Here is an 11,188-nt window from a genome sequence, read left to right on the forward strand (position 1 = left end):
TATAAAAAGCTGAGCAACCCGTCACCATTTTGAGACATGTGCCTGACCCTCTGGTAGCATCTCTCCCGTCCGGACGTTGTAATGCTCTGACTGTTGAATTGTATGGAAATAAATGATTGTTGATTGAGCATTGATACACCGAGTATTGTCCCTCCTTCAGCCCAAAGATTCAAAGAATTGGGAGATTTCAACAACTTGGTGCCGTGTGACCCGGATCTTTGGTGTGCTGAGGTGGTGTAGATTTGACCTTTGGTGAGATCGTGAGGCGAGGTGAACAGAGGACCGGTCCAAAAATAAAAAGGTAAGCACAGCCTGTTGTATTATAAATACCAAATGTGCATATTGGGCTTTCCAAATTAATCTGTTCGCTGAGTCACATGTATTTTCACAGTAAATTTGTCGGTGTCTGGTTTTTGGCGCAAGATACTAACAACATAAGTTGAGGCTGAATTCCAGTGTGTTAAATAAACTGCTTCTACCGAGATACTAATAACATACTACGTTGGACTAGTTGCAGTAATCTGCTTCTACCGAGATACTAATAACATACTACGTTGGACTAGTTGCAGCCACTTTACCTTCCACATTTAATTTTGTCTAATACTGGCTTCTGTAGCAATAATACATTAGAATTTATTCTGAAGACGCGGCCATTAGTCCAGTACATTGAAGTCGAGGTTTGTTTATTTTGTTTATGGTGTCAGTGACGTCCTGGCTTTTGCCGGCTATGAAATAGAAGTTGATTTAAGGAAAAGCAGATGCTGGCTTCACGGTGCAGTTGGACGCTGGCAACGCGAGAGCGAAACACGTCCGTAGGTTTGGTTTATGATACGGCGTGTTCCGGTGGTGCGGCCGTGAAGTGCAGTAGTGGTTGGTGCTAGTTTTAGTACATTGGATAGAGGTTTTGACGGTGGTTTGTGGCGTCAGTCGAGTATAAAGGGCTACGGTCATAATACAAAGTAAAATTTAAGTACATAGCAACACCTGGTTTATGATGTCAGGTATAACTTCGGGGATGCAAGCATCACTTTTATGATGCGACTTTGCCCCGTGGTGGCGGTCATAAGCGCAGAGAAAGGGGTATTTTGGTCTATGGTGCAGTGTGCTTTAAGAAGATCTAATAGTTGAGCTCAGAGGTTTCTGTGTAAAATTCCCGCTGAGGAAAAGTGTTGTGTGTGAGTGTGAAAGCGCGCTCTGGGTGAGAGAGTGTGTGTGAAGCTGCGAGGCGCGCTCTGGGTGCTGTCTTGTGGGTAAAGCGCGCACTGAGTGAGAGTGTGAGTGAGGCGCGCTCTGAGTGTGTTTTTTGTGTGGCGTGTGAAGCGTGAACACAGTGACAGTGACGGTTGATGTGTTTGATTAGGAGGACATTAGAGCAAATACACATTTTAGGATCAAAGGTTGATGCCTAGTGTACCTGTGGAACATTTGCCCTAGGAGTGGCGACCCTCCTGTCCGTGGACGCGTGGCCAGGACCGGCGTCGTCCGGGTGCCGAGGTGGTGACTTGGGGAGGTGAGGGCCCCCGCATAGCTACGGAAATAACACTGGAACGGCCGTGTAATCACGGGTTCACATTTATTCCGGACTAGAACAAGACACATTTTGCGAACAAACGTTGAGTCTAGATTAGTAAAGAAATATAAAAAGGTTGAATTCCTCGTTTCAGTGGTTGAAATTGTTGTGTGCCTGTCCCCTGACGAGTGTGAAATTAAAATAAAGAGGGAATTTGGAGCCACATGGAGATAGACGGGCATAATTGGGTGTATTACTCTGTGGTGTAATAAAAATAAAAAGGAGAGATAGTAAGAGGTGTGCAGTGGAGAATTATGGAGGAGTAGAGAGAGGAATGTGTTGGGAGACTGGCGTACAGTTTACGCTGTCAAGGTAGGCGTGTTGCCTGCTTATCGGTTTAAAAGTGATGAAAATGAAATTAAAATAAATCTCTTAGTGTGTTAATACAGGAAGCTGCGGACCTGGACCAACTGCCCCCACAAGCACAGCGGCCGAAGCAAAATTATAGGTAATGGGAACCACACCCAGCACGAATCAGCAGCTGTGAAAAAGACAGCAGCGAGGAGAGAATTAGAGGAGAAATTAAGAGAAGTTTTAACACATAAAATTGGGGCCAACGGACTTGTGGAGGTTGGGAAGGCGTCCGGAGCATCACAACAAAAAGGTGAAACAAAAACACACACAAGCAGAGAAATCTGAGAGAAAGGCTCCTTTTAAGGTAACGCCTAGTTTGAGAAAAGATAAAATTAACCTGCTTTTATACAAATGCACATACACGCAATGAAGAAACAGCTTACACTCATGAACACGTGAAGATTTTCCAGCAAGGTTAAAGAAAAATTAACATACTTAAATGATGAAGTCTATACATTACTGACAAAGAAACCCTCTGGGTTGCAGGACAACAATTTAACTAAAAAAAAAAAAAAAAAGGAACACTGGTCTAACCAACCAGGCAAGACACAACAAATTTAGTGGTTAAAAGATTCAAATTGTGACATGTTTTCTGTTGATTGATTAATAAAAGTGATTACTGAATGAAAGAAAGTTCCTTTTTTGGGCTTTTAAACATGATCTTAAGAATTTTAACATATACCTGTGTTGTCCTGTCAACTTGGTGGGTTAGGAGTTGATTATATCGGGAGACAAAAAACAAAAAAAGGGGGAGAGAAGGCTGACACAGGGCCTGGCCCCATTGCCTCCCCTCTGAATAACACAGCCAACACAACAACATTTTCCTGTTCGTTTGTTTTTGTTTTTTGTTTGTTTTTGTTTTGTTTTGTTTTTGTTTTTTCTATACATATTTAATTACAGGCTGCTTTGCCGGCCCTGAAAGCCGAGGCTGACTGGACTCCTGCTCTCCCCCATACGTGACACTGACCAAATGCTGCAACAGCTGGACCCACAACAACGACCTGAGAATGTCAACAGACCTGCAGGAATGTGATCTCATGCAGCCGAGACGGAGAGCACTAAACCTAAGGCCCGTTTCACTACACGGGGGAAAATTCCCAGACTGCGTCAGCTGACAGAGCTGTGACGAGACGCCCGCCAAGCCCGAATGAAAAGTAAGGCCGAGCGAAAGAATGCTGACCTTGATAACTTTGCATTCACACTGTGCAGGACAGTGATGGACCAACACGGGTGATCGGGTGGCGAAAAAGGGCGTGACCGAGACAAGAGGAGTAACTGAGGACAGAAGGCACCTCAGAATGGACAAAAACACAGAAGAAGATGCAGGTTTCACCTGCGGTGAACATCGACACTGGAGAAAGGACTGCCCCAATTGGGGTCAGAACCAGGACGGACTGAATTTTGAGCAGCAGCAGCAGCAGCAGCAATGGTCGCAAACAAACTGAAAAAGGAGGGGGGCAGGACCCCAGGGCATGCTTCAGGCCGTGGTTTACCCAGAACACCAGAACAGGAAAGTGATGAACACAAACACCCACACAAACACACACATCTACATGCACTGACTCAGAATGAAGAGAAACAAACACACACACACACACACACACACACACATTGGAATGCTGATTCACTGAGAAGTGATCCACATACACACACACACACACACGCTGATGCAATGAAGAATGCTTTGCTTATGCTGATATGCAAAATGCTGCACACAAACATCCCAATGCATAATTTTTATGAGGAGCCATTGATTACTTAGAATGTGTTATATGTCACCTAGAAGGCATTTATGTAGATTTTAGGAATAAGCTCTAAAACGGTTTGGTTATGAAAACAATGTCTGTGCGTGATGTCTGTTTATGGCTCAAGGCCTTGACTGAATTCTTTGCTGTGCTTCACACAGCCCTGATGAGGAACAGTGGCACAGAGTGAAAATGATGAATTAATAGTGTAAGGTTAGGTTGGAGTACGGCATTTTCTGTGATTGAGTTTTAATTCAAGGAGGAACAAAAGGTGTTACGGCACCTGAGGTTCTCATTCCCACACAATATTGTCCCGGCAGGAAGCAAAATGTTCCTGTGAATTTCTGGTTGATTGTTTGGTTTTGTTTAGCGCTAGCTTGATTTTATCAGTGAGCTTTGGCTTGTGTTCTTTCTCGTAAGCGAGAGAGGATAGTTTTATGCTTGGACATGTCTGCAACGGGCCCTAGTTTGTGTTATTGTTGTTAGTGTTTTGTTGGTTATGTCTGTTTTCGTTTTGTTACAGTGCACTGAGATAAGAAAATCTGAGAGGTGTGATCCACCGGTGGTGATATGTTGATATTTTGTGAGTTCATGATTTAACAATCAGCTCTTTAAACAAGGCCTGAAAGATTGAAATTTAAAGCGCTATAAAATATTATTACTGTAAACAGTTGCAAAGTGTGCTTCTCCATGATTGTAATTGGCTTGGGAGAAATTCACTTATAGGGAACACTGATCTAAAAGGATTGCACCGAGTCAATCCGGCCCAAAAAACAACAAGGAATTGTTTTCCTTTAAAATGATGACGTCATCTTGCTGGTGATGGAGGCTCGAATAGGTTGCGCGTGAGACTCCATTATCAGCAACATCTGGTATGAATGTGTATGGAGGTATGCATGTGAATGGACTGTGATGGACTGACGACTAAAAGTTTTGACTGACTTGATACTGAGACAATGACTGCACCCACTTTAGGATTAGTAAATGCCAATAAACAATTCATAAACAATTCACCCAGCCGACAAGAGAAGGGTGGATGCTTCGCTTTGTTTTGTTTTGTTTTTTCAGGAGCAGGAGGATAAGAGAGACTGGAGGAGGAGACTCTAGCTTCACATAAGTATGAACTGCAGACTTAACACTGTGGTTGCTGATTTTGAGTTACCGATGTTTGCATTAAGAAAACTGTGCTATATTAGCTGTGTTTTGATTAAGGTATCATGTTATATTATTGGGAATGCCAAATGCTACAGTGGAGAAGACTTTTGATACCACTCATGACTGGAATATGTTACTATTAACCACAGCAGGCCACTGTAAAAAGTCAATTAAATTTTATAGAGTAAAATCGCCAAAATTGAACAATACCTATGAATGACTGGCCACATTCAGAATAGAGATATGCAATAATAAACATTGGTCCACGTGATTTAGGTTCTCACTTGAAATAGTAAGTTATTAAATGTAGAATATAATCGACAGGGACATTTGATAGGATGTGGTACTGCAAAAGAACAAGAGCAAAATAAATAAAGAAAATATTGTGTTTAGTTTGGATAAATTCAAATTAAAATGTACCATTACACTCAGAGGATCAATATGAAATAAAACATATGCAAAATTTGTAGGAAGTACATGACTGATAACTGTTCTGTCCTGAGCGTTTGTTTCTAGAGCACCCACTTGACCACACCAACAGTTTCTCGCCACCGAGGAGGGGTACTTGCAAAAAGAATAAAATAAAAATCTGAGTTTAACAAAACATTTTAAATGTAAATATCAAGATTACCTTTCTTTTTCCATGAAATGTGCTTGTGGGCACACCAGCCATTTTGAAAAGGTGGGCAAAACAATTGGCAAGGCCACACCCCCACACATGTGATATAATTTTAAAGGTACTGTTGCCCTCTCTAAGAAACATCAGGAATTAGAGGAGTGGCAAGTAGAGTATGCGAGCTACAAGCAAAAACTAAAATGTGTACTACAGTGTGCAAAAATGAAATACTGGGTCATCAGGGGGTCATGAAGGACATTTATAAAACTAAAAGTCCCACTAACCTTAAAGTGCACTTGAAAAGCTCACACAAGAAGGCTAACCTAGCTTACCTAGAAGACCTCATCAGGGGGAGCACACTCCCCCTCCTTGAAGAGCTCACCCACTCAACCCGCATCCCCAGAAAACAGCTAACCCCAGATAAGGCAGCGTGATGTATCCCGAGACAACAGGACTGGGACATCTAAATAAAGGTGTGAAACAATCGCCTTCAAAAGGTTATCAATTCACTTGAACCAAAATTAGGACCACTCGGTGCGGCAAGAGTTAATAGTTATTAGTCTCAACACCCAAGGATAACCAGAAGAGCATGACTGATATGATGGAACTGGGATTTTGTTACACTTAATTTTTGCAAAACACAAATAAAACTAAATTGAAACTAAGGATTTTCAGAAAATAAAAACTACACTAAACTAGCAAAGAATTGGTAAAAACTAATTACAACTGGTAAAAATTGAAAATCTGGAGTCGAAACTAAATAAAAATAACAACTAATGGAAATGGCGAAAAGTTTAAAACCCTGGTGCAGAGATTGGCAAATCTGACCAGGAAACGTTATAAAATGGATTGTCAGGATAGTCAGCGTTAAAGCCACTTTTGACAGTCCATACTAGGATGGCATTGGACATCTTCGGGGCAGAAAAGGGTTGGTGTGACCAAGGTGTGGTTTGGCTTGTTGTATGTACATTTCAAAATGTTACAGCTCTGGATGGACCAGTTACCAGATATGATGTCACCAACCTTCTCTTTTAATTGTCTAGCTCCAATGAATTGACACATGGGAGTGTGTCAAAAAGGGGGAGTTGAGTCCGAACATCAAACAATGGTTTTATGAATATCTTATGACGTTATTTCTGTGTTTAATAATTTAGCTATGGTAAAACTTAAGCTTATAATGTGTTAGACTTAGAAAGGGTTCACTAATTTTTGATTTCTTTTACACACACATAGATTATGATTAGAATAGGTCCTGAACATAATATTTTAAACCAAATTTGAATCATTAGAACAACAATGGATAACAATATTAGATTATCAAGGCTAGGGAGAGAGGTGTTTTGGTTTTCTGTCTCTTGCAGAGAAAGGAAGAGACACCAGACGGGGACCCGGAGATGTGAGGACCCTTCACAGCAGGGACAGATGTAGGGACTGCCGAGACAGCAACTGGGGTCAAGTGTCATGACGTTTGGGCTCCTGGAGAAGATGGATCCCACAAACACAGCAATAACCATGAAGGGGTTGGCGAAAACCAGGAACACCAGACCAACGAGGTTCGAGAGGCTCTTGGCAAAAAGGGGGACACGCCGGTGAACCCAAAACACACAGATCCTTGTTTGAAATCGGGGCAGAATAATCCCCAGAACTGTGCAATGACTAAAGGGTGGTCTAACCCCGGAGGTCGAAGAAAGAAGCTGAGAATCACCCAACTGGAAGACACTGGTAGCTGCAGCAATAAAAATAAAGGTTAAAAGCTCCTTAGACAGAGGTTCTAGTCTAAGTACATTTGAAAGGTATAAGGTGGCATTAAAATGGGAGTGGAAAACTGGAGCACCAAAATAAAGCTGTGGGAGAATTGGGGAGTGATGGGAGAGTCATCTGTAACTGCTGTTATGGTTGTAAATCTAACTTTGCTTGCATCTGAACTGCGTGAACACAGAGGTCATCCCACATATGGTCCACCCGTTAAAGGGGGACAGAGGGCCTCAGGATCAAGAAAACCTGGACCTTGCGACCCTGGAGTGCATGTTGTAAGTGATCTCTTTCAGAGATCAAAAGGGGGAATTATTAGATTATTCTGTTATTATATGTTACCTTATATATGTAATCAAAGTAGTTGAATTAGAATACTGCTATAGATCACATTATACCCTTTAATATAGAGTGTGTGAGCTGTATGTAGTTTAGTTCTCATTATACTTTTGAGTTAACAGAACATATTCACATATTAGTTCATTAGATAAATGTGCATCACTCTGTATCCTTGATCTGCTGGGAATGTGTTACACTGTTTTCTTGACATGCTTAATTGTTGAATCATGAAGAGAAGGTTGTAAGCAGGAGACTCTGTGTCTAAAGACAGGGGAGATAGATAGACCACATTCCACACCCCCACCTTACAGAAAGCAGAGAAACAACTGCCGAGGTCATAACTTAGGCGCTGTAACAGAGAAAAAATGTGATGTTTTGGCTTTTACGACTAGCTGGGGGCCACTAGAGACTATAAAAAGCTGAGCAACCCGTCACCATTTTGAGACATGTGCCTGACCCTCTGGTAGCATCTCTCCCGTCCGGACGTTGTAATGCTCTGACTGTTGAATTGTATGGAAATAAATGATTGTTGATTGAGCATTGATACACCGAGTATTGTCCCTCCTTCAGCCCAAAGATTCAAAGAATTGGGAGATTTCAACAATCCATACTGCAATTGTAGCCGAATTTCTCACTATGTTTATTCCACTGTACACACAATCAGACCTTATCGCAGTTTAAATTCTCTCCTAACTGCAACTTTGTTCATAATTGTAATTCACTATCAGTTATGTCCACCAATATCAAATGCTTGAACCACAACATCAGGGGAGTGAAGGGATGCAATTGTCCTGAACTATTCGGTACATCACATTCAGTTCGGTGAGACTTTTGTTCAGTGCAGACTGTGATTTAAACTATTACTGTCAAATTTTATTTTTCTACAGTCCGAGGTTAGGTGTCACTCGTACTATGGACAAAAGTTTGTCTATTCCTGCAGGTCTGTGAAGCACTTTAGCAGCTCTTAACTAATTAAGATTGAACAACCCACAAAATTTGCAGGAACAGAGAGCAATTTGGGGGTAATAAGCCGTGATGTACAACAAACAAACACTGCTTCATTAATTTAAACTATTTATCAAGTGACAAATTAACGTTTATACTAGGTGCATTTACGGTCAGTCAACAGCCTGATGTTTTACTAACCAATACAGATACAAAAGGAAGTTTTACTGGAGTTTGGCTTCATCAGGTAGCCAAAAACATGATTCAGTCAAAGCTAAGGTTGCTGTGACTGGCTAATGAGTGTCCTATTAACCTTGACTGATTAATAGGGATCTATTTTACTATACAAGGTGAAAATTAAAAGGTAAAATTATTTGTTTTTTTTAATGAATCTTAGATGTTAATTACTAATCTAATAACTGGGCATACCTACATCCCAATGTTGCAATTTATATTTTACTTTGTGCAGGAGAGTTGCACTTTGAGTTGTTTCCCTCTTAAGCCTCATCTTTCTAAACAGAATAAGCTAAATAGTGCACAGAGCTCCATGTTGCCTTGTTCGCCTTTATCATAGCTAATAAACCCAAACAGTTCATTTCTAACCAGTTTTACGGAGTTCACTTTTAATAAGGACAGCTGTCATTTTTAACATCTGACTGAGCTCAGCAGTTGGCTATCGTGGCTCAGTCAGCATCATGTCATCATATCAGTTTAACAGAAAGAGGAGTTTCTGTATTTTTCTTATACTAATGAAAACCATCAGGATTTCCAAATATATCAGTATATAAGCCTATTGTGAAACTGCTTAAGTGGACTCTACAGCTAACCTCTCCATTTACCAGCTATACATGGATAATGTCTTACATTACTATCCATGTAGTTGAATTACGGTCCAAAGTTATGCTTAATGGAGTGGCCACTTTGTCTTGCTGAGAGCTCTTCTATCCTAAAAAGAAACTCAAGTGCTTATTTTATCTGAATATTCATCTTAATTAAATTAGAATTTCATTTTAAAATTACACTGAATTACAGACGCACCTTGCTAACAAAACAAAGTGCATTTATGTTTGCTAATAACCTCCAAGCTCAACTCATTTTTCTCAATGATGATGTATCCTAATTTAACAGATTATAGCTCACGCCACAGCGACAATGTGGTACAGCGTGCCACAAGTTATCCACTTTTCCCTTCAGGCCAAGCACTTAACCCTGCAACCTCCCTTTAGGGGAACAGAGCTGTTCAATGCAATGGCAGCTACAGATGGGTCAATGGAGTGACTGCAGTTTGCTATGGAAATGAACTGACCTACAAGAATGTGAATGCCCCGTTATAGACACACAGACAACTGATGTTCATGGACCTGCAGCAGAGGCCACTGGCCACCAGTTGGTGCATTATTCAGCTTAAAAGCTTGTTAAAGAGAGCTCACAACGGTGCTGTGATGAAACATTGATGAGTAAAAAACAGTTTAGTTTGCTGGTGTTATGTAAAGTGATAAAGCAGCGGTCGGGTGATGGCATGTAAAGACAGGGAGAGGAAGGGAAGAGAGTTAAGATGGCATTACTGGATAGACTCAGGACAAACACACCAACACGGAGCAGAAGAAATAAGTGTGAAAGTGGGGGAAAAAACAGCAGAAAAGGACGGAGATGATGAGAAAACCAGAGAATGAAAGAGCTGGAGGAGCAGAAGCAAAGCTAGTACACATAAAGAGAGCAAGAGAGAGAGACCTCTGATGAATTAACGAAGTTTTCCCTGAGGCGGACGCCAACATCTCCATATGAGACCCAAGATACAACCTCTTCAGACCAAACACAACTCAGCAGAACGCAGGGTATGACAGTAGAGACCAAACCAGCATGCTAAAATATACCACAATGGGCTGGCAAAGTAGTTCATCAAGAAGTACTCTCTTCAGCAAAATGCTCCTCAATGATTAAAACTACAAACCACTCTCTTAGAGCACCTTTGATTTCTATTTTGACAACAATGCCAAGCTAAATACAAAATATTAGAGGCTCTGGAGAGACTTCCTGAGCAGGAGAGGTTGTGTTTTTCTCATTGCTCTGACCTAAAGTGATAAGATCTGGCCACATTTGGGGCTTTTGTCTTAAGCTCAAAAGTTTGTGTGGAAAAAGAAAACCTGCTGCATAGATATAACTAAAATCTTGTTGTCCAAGCTTAGCTTTAGATAAAGAAAGTCGTTATGTAGTAATTGAAACAGTCAACAGAAAAGGAGATAAAACAACTGAAAGAAGCAGATGGAGACTTTAAAAACAGGATACCACGACAAACTGGTGGTATTTCTTTACCTGGGAAAAAGTTTGTATGCCCATTGTCAGCTTCTTACTTTTATTCATGGAGTTTTCTAGAGTAGCTTCATATGAGTCACAATTCTTATTTATCTTAAATGAGGCCTTGATGTAGCTCCTCAGTTCATCTACTGTTTGAAATAAGTCATTTTAGCTGTATTGCCCTTCTTTTAAAACAACTTTCTTCTGATTGGCTGTCCCTCATAGAGCAGATGGGTGGTCCTTTTATGTTTATTTTTTAAATAGACTGACATCACATAGAGGCAAGAGTAGAAAAAATAGACACAGACTACAGTCGCATACTTTAAATACTTTGGCCATGATAAAAAATATATATATAAATATATATAAATATACACCCAGCATGCCCCTGCGGGCGGTTTATCCTTCAAGCTCGGG

General features: G+C 40.9%; 1 protein-coding gene across 1 annotated transcript in view; it reads right to left on the minus strand.

The window, feature by feature from the left end:
- nrn1la (neuritin 1-like a) overlaps positions 1-11,188 on the minus strand; it is a 114,743-nt gene that overhangs the window by 84,146 nt on the left and 19,409 nt on the right. The gene's annotated exons all lie outside the window — the stretch shown is intronic.

Source organism: Rhamphochromis sp. 'chilingali' (assembly GCF_963969265.1).
Source record: "Rhamphochromis sp. 'chilingali' genome assembly, chromosome: 2".
Taxonomy (NCBI): Eukaryota; Metazoa; Chordata; class Actinopteri; order Cichliformes; family Cichlidae; genus Rhamphochromis; species Rhamphochromis sp. 'chilingali'.